The sequence below is a fragment of the Herpailurus yagouaroundi genome, unplaced genomic scaffold (genome assembly GCF_014898765.1).
Source record: "Herpailurus yagouaroundi ecotype Mexico unplaced genomic scaffold, PumYag 164, whole genome shotgun sequence".
Lineage (NCBI taxonomy): Eukaryota > Metazoa > Chordata > Mammalia > Carnivora > Felidae > Herpailurus > Herpailurus yagouaroundi.
Window position 1 is genome coordinate 44584009 of NW_024412405.1, and position 12559 is coordinate 44596567.

The following is a 12559-nucleotide window of genomic DNA, read 5'->3' on the forward strand; positions in this document are numbered from 1 at the left end:
CTTTGGATATGTACTTCGCAATGGGATTACTAGATCACATAGTAGTTCTATTTTTTATTTTTTCAGGAACTTCCACACAGATTTCCATGGCAGCTGCACCATGTGACATTCTCATCAAGAGTATGTAAGGGTTCCAATTTCTTCAGATCCTAACACTTATTATTATTATGATTATGATTATGATTATGATTATGATTATTATTTTGCTTTGGTAAAAGCCATCCTAACAGGTGTAAGATAATATCTCCTGGTGGCTTTAATTTGTATTTTCCTGATAATTAGTTATGCTGAGCTTTTTGTTCATATACCTGCTAGCTATTCATATGTCTTCTTTGGAAAAAAAAATGTCTATTCAACTCCTTTCCTCATGTTTTAATCAGGTTATTTGCTTTTTTTGCCATTGACTTCCATAAATATTTCGGACACTTGTGGTATGGTTTGCAATTCATATGGTTTGCAAAGAATTTCTCCCATTGCATAGGTTGTCTTTCCATAGGTTGACTGTTCCCTTTTCAGTGCAGAAGCTTTTTACTTTAATGTAGTTCCACTGTCTATTTTTGCCTTTTTTGTCTTTCATTTGGTATTTTATCCAAAAAATCTGTGTCAAGAACAGTATCATAAATCTTCTGCCTATGTTCCAATGTTTTCTTCTGGGGGGTTCAATTTTAGGTTTGCTATTTAAGGATTCAATTTCATTTTTTTTGCATGTGGGTATCCAGTTTTCCCAGCATCATTTTTTGAAGAAACTATCCTTTTCCCATGACAACTTTATTGAAGATCAATTGACCATATAGGTATGAGTTTATTTCTGGGATCCCTATTCTATTCCACTGCTCTGTATGTCTGTTTCTATGCCACTGTTACAATGTTATAATACCTGTAGCTTGAGATCACATAGCTTAAAGAGCCTAAAATATTTACTATTTTTCTCTATAAAGGTAAAGTTCACCCACCCTGAATTAAACAAAAATGTGACTTTAGGAGATATCCAGCATCACCCTAAATCCAGGGACAATACTCCTATGTGAATTACGTAAAGCCATCATATCCAGAAAATCGTGTTTGGCACGGCTATCACCTTTTGGGTTGGTCATTGACCACTGCGGCCCATAACCCATGAAGGTTGCCAGAGAGTCTATCTTTCAAGCATCTCTGAATAATATAGTTCTTATCAGCCCAACACTGTCCTCCACAGTAGGGTGCAGATGTGAGCTACTAACAGGCAACAGCTATTACTGCGGGGAAATTAGTGTCCAGGCCCGGTAAATGGCGTCTGGGCAATGCAACAGCATCTGTTACAGGCAGAAACACTAGTGTCTTATGTACACTGAAAAGTTTTCACTGCAAATCATGTGTCTGAATACCAAGAATATGTAATATTTGCATCCTTAAAAATCAAGAACTAATACATGTAGTGTTATAACATTCTTAGGAATATACCTGGTAGCATCAATTACAGTTACAAATATGCATACTTTTTTTTTTTTCAACGTTTATTTATTTTTGGGACAGAGAGAGACAGAGCGTGAACGGGGGAGGGGCAGAGAGAGAGGGAGACACAGAATCGGAAACAGGCTCCAGGCTCTGAGCCATCAGCCCAGAGCCTGACGCGGGGCTCGAACTCACGGACCGCGAGACCGTGACCTGGCTGAAGTGGGACGCTTAACCGACTGCGCCACCCAGGCGCCCCACAAATATGCATACTCTTTAAGCCAACAATCCCACTCCAGGGAGTTTCTCTATCCATATACCAGAAAATAATTACAAGGAAGTTTACTGGAACATTTTAATGATATTTACAAAGAGTTTACCACAAAAAAATTGTTTTGTTCATAACCAAATAAGCATAGAAAAAAATTTAAAGATATATGTTACAGTATTAGCAAGAATTGTCTTTGAGTGATAAGAAATAGTATTTACTTCTCTCATGTTTTATTTCTGAACATGTTGTTTCTATGAACATATAATACATACACACACACATAAAGGACAAACTCATGGAGTATATAAACTCTACAAATGATGGAATATTTTTTAAAATTTGTATTATGGAGATGTTTAAACAGAAAATAGAGAGCACAGTATAATAAATACCTGTATACATCACTTAGATTTAACAGTTGCTGACATTATGTCACAATTATCTTATTTCATTGTTGTGTTGAAGTATATTAAAGATACCAAGACATTTCACTCCTAAATACTTCAGTATTCATCATTAAAACATAATATTTTCTAACATAACCAAAATATTGTTCTATATTCTTCTAACACAATGATTTGTAGATTTCACCTAATAACCATTCCCTATTCAAATTTCCCTAATCATCTTTTTCTTTCAATTAAAAAAAATTGTGATAAAATACAAAAACATGAAATTCATCATCAAAGCATTTCTAAGTGTATAATTCAGTGATATCAGGTAAATTCATACTATAGTACAACCATCAACTACCATCCATCTCCAAAACTATTTTCATCTCAAAAAACTGAAAATCTATACAGATTATACAATGGCTTCCCATCCGCCCTTCTCCTCAGCCTCTGGCAACCATCATTCTACTTTCTGACTATGATTTTATTACACTATGTACCTCATATAAGTAGACACATACAGTATTTGTCTTTTTGTGATTGACTTATTTCCTAATGTCCTCAAGGGTCCTCCACGTTGTAGTGCGTCAGAATTTCCTTCTTCTAAAGCCTAAATAATATTCCATTGTATGCATACATCACAGTTTGCTTATCTATTTACCTACAGATACTTGACTTCCTTCCACACTTTAACTACAGTTGATACACCTGCTATAAATATCAAAGTGCAGATATCTCTGACACCCTGCTTTCAAATTTTGAGTATATACCACAAGTGGGATCACTTAATCATTCCGTAAATTTATTTTTAACTTTTTTGAGGAGCCACCGCAATGTTTTCCACAGTAGCTGTGTCATTTTAGGTTCTCATAAATAGTGCACAGGACTTCCAATTTCTCCAAATCCTTGACAACTCTTATTTTCTGTTTTTCATAGTACCGATCCTAATGGGTATGAAGACGTATCTCATTACAGTCTTCATTGTCATTTTTGTAGTATTTAGTGACATTGAACATCTTTTCATGTGCTTAGTGTGTATTTGCATATCTTCTTTAGAGAAATTACGGTCACGTACTTTGTCCATTTTTTAATGCAGGTGTTTGGTTTTTTGTTGTTGAGTTTTAGGGGTTTCTGTATTTTCGGAATAGTAATATCAGATATACAATTTGCAAATATTCTGTCCCATTATTACTCTGCAAATATTCCCATTATTACTTTGCAAATACTCCCTCCCATTCTGTAGGTTGGCTTTTACTCTGTTGATATTATCTGTTTAAATTTTCATTAATCTGCTTTGTCTAATTATTATATTTATTTATTTGTGTGTGTGTGTGTGTGTGTGTGTGTGTGTGTGCGCGCGCGCGCGCGCCTTTGCCTTTGGTATCAGATCCAAGAAATCACTACTAAATCCAATGCTGTGAATCTTTTCCCCTATGTTTTCTCCTAAGACGTTTATAGTTTTAGGTGTTACAAAAAGAGCTTGGGATGCATTTTAAGTTAATTTTGGTACGTAACTTTAAGTAAGGATCCAGCCTTTTTCTTCTACACTGTGGATATCCAGCTTTCTCCAGTTGAAGAGACTGTCCTTTCTCCATTGAGTTGTCTTGGTACCCTTGTCAAAAATCATTTAGCCACATATGCAAGAGTTAATTTTGGGCGCAGTACCACTATGCTTTGATTACTATAGCTTTGTATTAACTTTAAAATAAAGTGTGAGCCCTCAGGCTTTCTTGCTTTTGTATTTACCGAAATTTCTCCATTTCATCAAGGTCATCCAATTTGTTGGCACCGTTTTTGAAAATAATCTCATATATATTTTTTTTGTTTTTGTAAAATAGATACTAATGCCTCCATTTTCATTACTGATTTTAGTAATTTAAGTGTTCTTTTTTTTTGTCAATCTAGGTAACAATCTGTCAATTTTGTTGATATTTTTGAAGAACTAAGTTTTGGTTTTGTTGATTTTCTCTATTGTTTTCTCTATTTTAGTCTGCTGTAATTTTTTAAATTTTTTTTTGGCGTTTATTCATTTTTGAGACAGAGAGAGACAGAGCATGAATGGGGGAGGGTCAGAGAGAGAGAGAGAGAGACAGAATCAAGGCTCCTGTTTCAAGGCTTCAGGCTCTGAGCTGTCAGCACAGAGCCCGACGCGGGGCTCAAACTCACAGACCATGAGATCATGACCTGAGCCGAAGTCGGACACTTAACCAACTGAGCCACCCAGGAGCCCCTAGTCTGCTCTAATTTTTATTATTTCCTCCTTCTTATCTAGCTTTGTATTTAGTTTGTTCCTCTTCCTTTACTTCCACAAGTTACAAAGATAGTTTATTAAGACCTGTCTTTTTTATTTATTTTTTAAGTTTTATTTACATATTTTGAGAGACAAAGCAAGTAGGGGAGGGGTGGAGAGAAGGAGAGAGAATCCCAAGCAGGCTCCGCAATGTCAGAATGAAGCCTGATGTGGGGCTCAAACCCATGAACCATGAGATCATGACCTGAGTCGAAACCAAGAGTCAGATGCTTAACTGACTGAGCCACCCAGGCACCTTAAATTAAGACCTGTCTTCTTTTTTAATGTGAGCTTTTATAGCTATAAGTTTCCTCTTTGACATTGCATTTTCTGTGTCCCATAAGTTTTGGGATGCTGTGTTCTCATTTTAATTTGTCTCTATTTTCTAATTTCCCTTGTGGTATCTTCTTGGACACACTGATTTTTTAAGAGTGTGTTGTGTAATTTCCTCAAATTTGTATATTTTAATAAAACCAACAAAACAAATGTCTGGTCTATTTCAAATATTATAATAGCATTGCTGTTTTATCAACATAAAATTTATTTCTCTTTCCTAAAACATAAGTTAACATGAAATTATAAAACTATATACCCTTTATATTTATTGTTGAATGTATTTTTTAAAATATTTGAGTGAACTGAGTGATGTGTCCTATGCCAAACGATATCCCATTCAAGTTATCTAAATTCTTCCTCCATTCCTCTAACAATTTGCCCTGGACCTAACACTGCTGAGGCTGTGCAGTTGTAGACAGTTCAGTGTATTAGATATTTACACTTTCAGTTGATGTGCTGTGATAAGACACGGTCTCTAGAGAGAATCCAACTCCCAGCAATTTGCAAAGCTCAATGAAAACTTTTCAGTTCATTAAATTTTTTTTCATAGAATAGAAAGCCAAATTATCAGTGATAATATCCATGAGTAATCAAATTTTAATAAACCAACCAAATAAACATCTGGTCTATTTCAAATATTGTAATAGTACTGCAGTTTTATTTCAACATAAAAATTCATTTCTCTTTTCTAAAAATATAAGATTACATGAAAACCTAAAAACATTTTAAAAGTTTTATTTTCTCTTTATCGTTTCCATAACTTGTCTTTTTCATTCTTGGAAATATGATATAGAAGCAGCTTAAAATGTCATATAGTCCACCTCTTTGTTTCCTAAATTATTCAAAACTATAAATACCAATTCAGCCAACAAGAATATATTGCTCTAGGTTAGTATACAGGAAAAAGAGAGAGTAGAAAGCAAATTAGAAAGTGTACATATTTTGAGATGCCTGGGTGGCTCAGTCAGTTAAGCATCCGGCTCTTGATTTCAGCTCAGGTCATGATCTCACAGTGCGTGGGATCTAGCCCTGCTTCCAGCTCTGTGCTGACAGCACACAGTCTGCTTGGGATTCTTTCTCTCTCCCTCTCTCTCTGCCCCTCCCCCATTAATGCTCCTCTCCCCTGTCTCTCTCTCAAAATAAATAAACATTAAAAAAAAAGTGGACATATTTTGGAGAATACCTGAGGAAACTGTTGTTTTACCCACTTCACTTGATCTTAGCCAAAAGGCCGAGAAGCGATGTGTTTTACCCACTTCAATACTACCACAGTCTGACAACACGACTGATGTTACAGATGTGAAATGAACATTTAATTTCCTTCTACTCTGGACTGTACTTTTATGTTTTTCCTATGCAGGCCAAATGATTTTCATTCCAGTGTAAAACCCACTTAAAATAATAATGCAGTATTAGAAAGTTTAAGAAAATTACAAAAGGCAAAGTTTTCATGTCACAGCTAAAATTTTATTCATTCTTTCTTTTCATTCATTTAATAAGCACTCATTGATTTAGCAATATGCTGACATTTCTAAGAAAACCACAATGATGGGACTCAGGTCTTTCCCTCCAGGAAAATATAGTATACTTTAACAGTACTTGGGTACATGAATGTATTCAAATGAGTAAGTTTACTAAATTATCAAAGGGGCTATTACAAAGGTTTGCATAGTACCCATCTGAAACCAGTAACAACAAGCAGTCAATTCTATCTGCGAGTAAGAATAGTTTTGCTGTTTTATGATAATGCATTTATTCAGTGCAAGTGTGTGTGCTGAACATCTGTAACTCAAAGCATGCACAAACATAAATAAGCCATATGAAGACAGAATTCCCCAAGGGGGTACTACATGATATTTCACAACAAAGCTTTTTGGGTTCTGATAACACAGGCAAAAAAGTAGCTGTCAGTTTCCATACTGGTATTACTTTTTTAAACTTATGCTAAATTAAATGTCAGGGTAAATAGCCAAAGAAAAGATAAATAGATAGGCTTTTTAATCAAAATGGTAATAGAATTTTAATGCATTTCCCCATTGAGCTGTTTTATCCTTTCGTCTATGAAGCAGGATTCTTCTCTTGTATGCTACCTATGATCTCTTCCATCGTGATTATTTTGCCTATTCCACTCAAATTGATATCTCTCTAATCCTTAATTTATCACATTGTCTCGATCTACTTAGTATCTTTTTTCCTTGTGATTTCTGCCTTAACTTGACATTTTCCAAAACCCAAGGGTAGAAATATGTTAAATTCAACACTTATAAATAATTCCATCAATACTGCAAACAAGTGAGAACAGCAGTGGCTATACTTCTGTCAGAAAAAAAAAAAAATATTTTAGGTCAAAATCTGCCCCAAGAGACAAAGAACATTATATAATGATAAAAAGGTAAATTCACCAGGAAGATGAATTTATTTATAATTATAAATATATATGCACCCAACATCAGAGCGCCTAAATATATAAAGCAGACACTACCAGAAATGAAAAGAGAAACAGACACACAATAATAATAGGACACTTCAAGACACTACCCTCAATAATGCATAGAATATCCAGATACAAAGCCAATAAGGAGCTAGAGAACTTGAACAACATTATAGGTCAAATGGACCTAACAGATATGCTCAGAGAACATTCTACCCAAATGGCAGGGGCATATACATTCCTTTCAACCACACATGGAACATTCTTCAGTACGGATCATTGTTAGGTTAAAAACAAATTTACAAAGATTGAAATCACAGCAGGAATCTTTTCCCAACTACCATTAAATGAAGCTAGAAATCAACAGCAGAAGAAAACATGAAAATTCAAAATATGTAAAAATTAAACCACACACTCTTGAAAAACCAACAGTACACACAAGGAATCACAAGACAAATTAGAAAAAAATCTTGAGACAAATGAAAACATTACATATCAAAATGTATGGGATGCAGTATAAGCAGTACTAAAAGGGAAGTTTACAGTGATAAATGTCCACATTAAAAAAAAACTCAAATAAACAACCTAACTTTACACCTGAAGAACTAAAAGAACAACAAACTAGCCTAAAGCTAATATAAGAAAATTTTACACAGAACAGACATAAAACAGATAACAGAAAAATAGAAAAATATCAAGCTTACAAAAGAGATAAATTAAAAAATAGACAAATTTTTGGCCAAACTGGGAAAAAAGGGTGAAAACTCAAAAGATATTGGAAATAAAAGAGACATTACAACTGATGCCATAGAAATATAAAAGGATCACAAGGAACTGCTATGAACAACTGTATACCAACAAATTGGACAACTTAGTGGAAATGGATAAATTCCTAGAAACACACAACCTATCAAGACTGAATTGTGAAGAAATAAAAAAGAAAAATGTGCAGATCAATAATGAGTAAGGAGAATGAAACACTAGTTAAACCTCCCTACAAAGAAAAATCTCACTGCTGCATTCTACTAAACACATCAATGAAGATTTAATGCCAATCCTTCTCAAACTTGGCCAAAAAAATGAAGAGGAGTAAATATTATCACTCGTTTTGTGAGGACAGATTTACCTTGATAGCAAATCCAGACAAAGACACTGGAAGGAAGGAAGGAAGGAAGGAAGGAAGGAAGGAAGGAAGGACGGACGACAAAATCCAACATCCCTTATAAGCATAGATGCAAAAATCCTCAACAAAATGTTAGCACACTGAATTCACTGACACTATTGTAAGGATCATACACCATGACCAAATAGGATTTATCTCTGGGATGTGAAGATGCTTCAAAAAATGCAAATTAACAAACATGCAAATGCAAATTAACGGAATGAAGGTTAAAAATCACATGATCGTTTCAAAAGATACAAAAAAAATATTTGACAAAAATTCAATACTTTTATTATAAAATCTCTCAACAAACTAGGAATGTAAGAAAATTAAAACAAAATAATAAAGGCCATATATGAAAACTCTACAACTAACATCATACTCAATGTAGAAAACTTGAAGGCTTTTTCTCTAAAATCAAGAACAAAGCAAAGATACCCCTTCTCACTAATTCTGTATCACACAGTACTGGAAATCCTAGCTAGAGCAACTGGGCAAGAGAAATAAATAAATTATATCTAATTTGGAAAGAAGTCAAATTACCTCTGTTTGCAGATGACATGATTTTGTATATAGAAAACCCTAAAGACTTCAATAAAAAAAAGGGTTAGAATCAATAAATGAATTCAGTAAAGTTACGGGATTCCATATCAACATACAAAAATCAGTTACATTTCTATACATCAAAACCAACTATCTGAAAATTAGAAAATTAGGAAAATTTTTAAAAATTAAAAAAAAATCTGGGGGCACCTGAGTGGCTCAGTTGGTTGAGCGTCCTGACTTTGGCTCAGGTCATGATCTCACAGTTGTGGGTTCAAGCCCCGCATCAGGCTCTGTGCTGACAACTCAGAGCCTGGAGCCTGCTTTGGATTCTGTGTCTCCCTCTCTTTCTGTCCTTCACCTGCTCGCTCGCTCACTCTCTCAACAATAAAAAATAAAATCCTAAAAAAAAATTTTAATTAAGAAAAAATCCTACCTGCAATAGCACTGAAAAGAAAAAGATACTTCAGTGTAAATATAATTATGAATGTAAAAGATTTGTAAATTGAAAATTATAAAACATTGCTGAAAGAAATTAAAGAAGACACAAACAAATAGAGAATGCCCCAAGTTCATGGACTGTTCCAGAGACAGGCATATTCTGTCAATTCTTCTTTGACAAGAGTGTCAAGAACGCATAAGAGAGAAAGGAAAGTCTCTTCAACAAATGGTGCCGGAAAACTGGATACTCATACGTAAAAGAATGAAATCGGTGTCTTATACCATCCACAAAAAATCAACTCAAAATGGACTAAAGACCTTTTTTTTAATGTTTATTTTTGACAGAGAGACAGAGAGGCAGAGTGTGAGTGAGCAGGGAAGGGGCACAGAAAGAGGGAGCTACAGAATCCGAAGCAGGCTCCAGGCACTGAGATGTCAGCACAGAGCCCAAAGTGGGGCTGGAACTCATGAGCCAAGAGATCATGACCTGAGCCGATGTCAGATGCTCAACTGACTGAGCCACCCAGGCACCCTAAAATGGATTATAGACTTAAACATTAAACCTGTAAGTATAAAACTTCTATAAGAAAACATAGCAAAAGCTTTATGGCATTAGTCTTGTTGGCAATGATTTCTTGGATATGACACTAAAAGAATAGACATTAGAAGCAAAAATAGACAAATGAAACTATATGAAAGCATATTTTTGCTTCCTGAAAAAAATTAAAAATAGAACTATCATTTGCTCTAGCAATCTTATTTTTGGGTATGTATCCAAAAGAATTGAATTCAAGTCCCGCACTCCCATGGTCACTGCAGCATTATTCACAATAGCCAAGGTATAAAAACAACCCAAATATCCACTGTTAAAATCAAAACAAACTTGAAAACTCTATGAGCAGAGAAAACCAATTTAGTCATACAAAGTATAATTTAACTTACTTTACAAAACTAGCTTGATCTGGGTCATTTCTTATTTATGCCTCTGGAAATCATGGGCAAAACTTACACTGTCTCCCAAGGTTAATATAAGGTAATTACTGACCAACTTATCTATCATTTTGGGAAATTACAATATTATAACCAATCTCTGTAAAAAATAAACATTTAATGCCTTCTCACTATATAAGCTGCTTTATAACAACATACCCCTGAGTTTTATTCCATGTTTTGGCTTGAGTACTCTCAATTCACAAACTATCTTTTTGGTGTGTGCGCAATAAGCTTCAACAAATTCCATTTTGGTGATTCACTGGTTTTGTGCTGTTTCTGAACTTTTGATACCATGGAAGAATTGATGGATAAAGAAAATGTGGCATTTACATGCAAAATATTATTCAGGCTTACACAAAAAAGAAATCCCACCATTTACAGCAACATGTATGAACCTATGGGCCATAATGCTAAGTGGAATAAGCTAGTCACAGGAAGGCAAATCAGGAATGATTCCATTTGTATCAAGTATTAAAATAGCCAAACTCTGAAACAAACAAATGGTGGTTTCTAGGGGCTGGAAGAAGGATTATGGGAAGTTGCTGTTCAAAGGCTATAAAGTTTCACTATTCAAGATAAGTTCTAGTAATATACTGCACAATGTTATGCCTATAGTTAACAATACTGCACTGTACACTTTAAAATTTGTTGAGAGGTAGACCTCATATTAAGTTTTCTTACTCCGATAAAAACACTTAATTTTTCAAAATTAAGAGAAATAACACCTACTTTAAGATAACACAGGACCCCTCGCTGCTGCCGTGAGGAGGAGGTGGTTCCTAGGAGAAGAAAAACAGGGAGAGCCAGAGCGCCGGGAGTGAGGGGAGGAGCCAAACCGGCCAGCTGTCACTTTGTCGCCAAACCTCCAAAAGCAGGAACCAGGCTAGCGGCACGCGGTGCTCCTCCCTGCGCCGCAAGGCAGGTTGGGAGGGCTGCGCGCGCAGCCAGCGCCTGGGAGGAGGCGGGGCCGAGTCTCACGCGCTGCAGTGTGGCTCAGGGAAGCTGCCGCCCTTTTCACCTTCCCTTCTTGTCCCCTCCCTGCTGCACTTCTCTCAACCCCCATGAAGAACAGCACCACGTAGGCACCGCCATCAGGGTCGCTAAAAAGGAGCTCTGCTCCAGCCACACTGGAATAAAGACCTCAGAAAAAGAACAGTAAAAAGCAAGTGAACATACTGATGAAATACAAATGAAAAAGATTTAATGAACAAGCCAGTAAGGAGATTTTGAGAGTAAAACAAAAATATAAAAAACCTCTGACAATCTTCTTTTCCTTTTTCTTTTCTTTTCTTTTCCTTTCTTTTCTTTTCTTTTTCCCCAGAAGAGGCTGGAATTAAGCACCATAATCCCACATTTGGGGGGAATCGCATTTGTCAACATCCACAAGCTGGATGTTGTCTGTCTGCTTGGGGAGGCACTTTTATACAAGAGTAGAAGTGACAGAATTTAGAGATATTAAATCAGGTTACAGAATAGATTTTTGTTTTGATGAAAACCCTTACTTCCAAAATAAAGTTCTCTCCAAAGAATTTCATATGAATGAAAGTAGTAATCCATGTTCAAAGTCCGCTGAAATCAAATGGAAATCTGGAAAGGATCTGACCAAAATTTTCAAGTCAAACACAAAATAAAGCCAGCAGGAAGAGACAGCATGAGGAACCAGAGCCTTTCTTACCCTGGTTTACTGACCATTCTGATGCAGGTGCAAATGAGTTAGGAGAGGTCATCAAAGAGTTACTTGGCCAAATCCATTACTATATAGTTTCTGACATGAATGATGAGAGAAATGAGTCACAATTGTTTTTGTTTCTTTCATTCCTTCTTCCTCTTGTGCCTTGTGACTCTATTTTTGAGGTCTCCTTTCTTTCCATTTTATCATGGTTCTCTACTTATTTAGGGGTGGGGTATACCTTGAGCAGAATAGAGTGGGAATAGAATCTCTACCCCTTCCTGTTCCAAATTCGTTTTTTATCTCTTCCTGTCTCAATTAAAAACTATGGAATTTACACCACCCTGCTCTATGGGAAAAAAGAAATCCCTCTGCTTCCTTATTTCTGCTGGAATCTGGAGGATACGAGGCTCCTGTACAGTAGTGCATAGAACTCTGTTTTTCTCTTTCCTCTGTGTATTGGGCCCAGAAATCACACTGCCTCTCTATGTGAAAATGGACAGTTATCATTTACCAACGTGTATTTGTCTTCTTTCCCTTGGTTACAAAAAAGAAAGAAAGAAAGAAAGAAAGAAAGAAAGAAAGAAAGAAAGAAAGAAA

General features: G+C 35.5%; 1 pseudogene; it reads left to right on the forward strand.

Annotated features, from left to right (window-relative positions):
• Nucleotides 1-1116: 1116 nt before the first annotated feature.
• LOC121037907 (protein SET-like) overlaps nucleotides 1117-12559 on the forward strand; it is a 22267-nt pseudogene continuing 10824 nt past the window's right edge.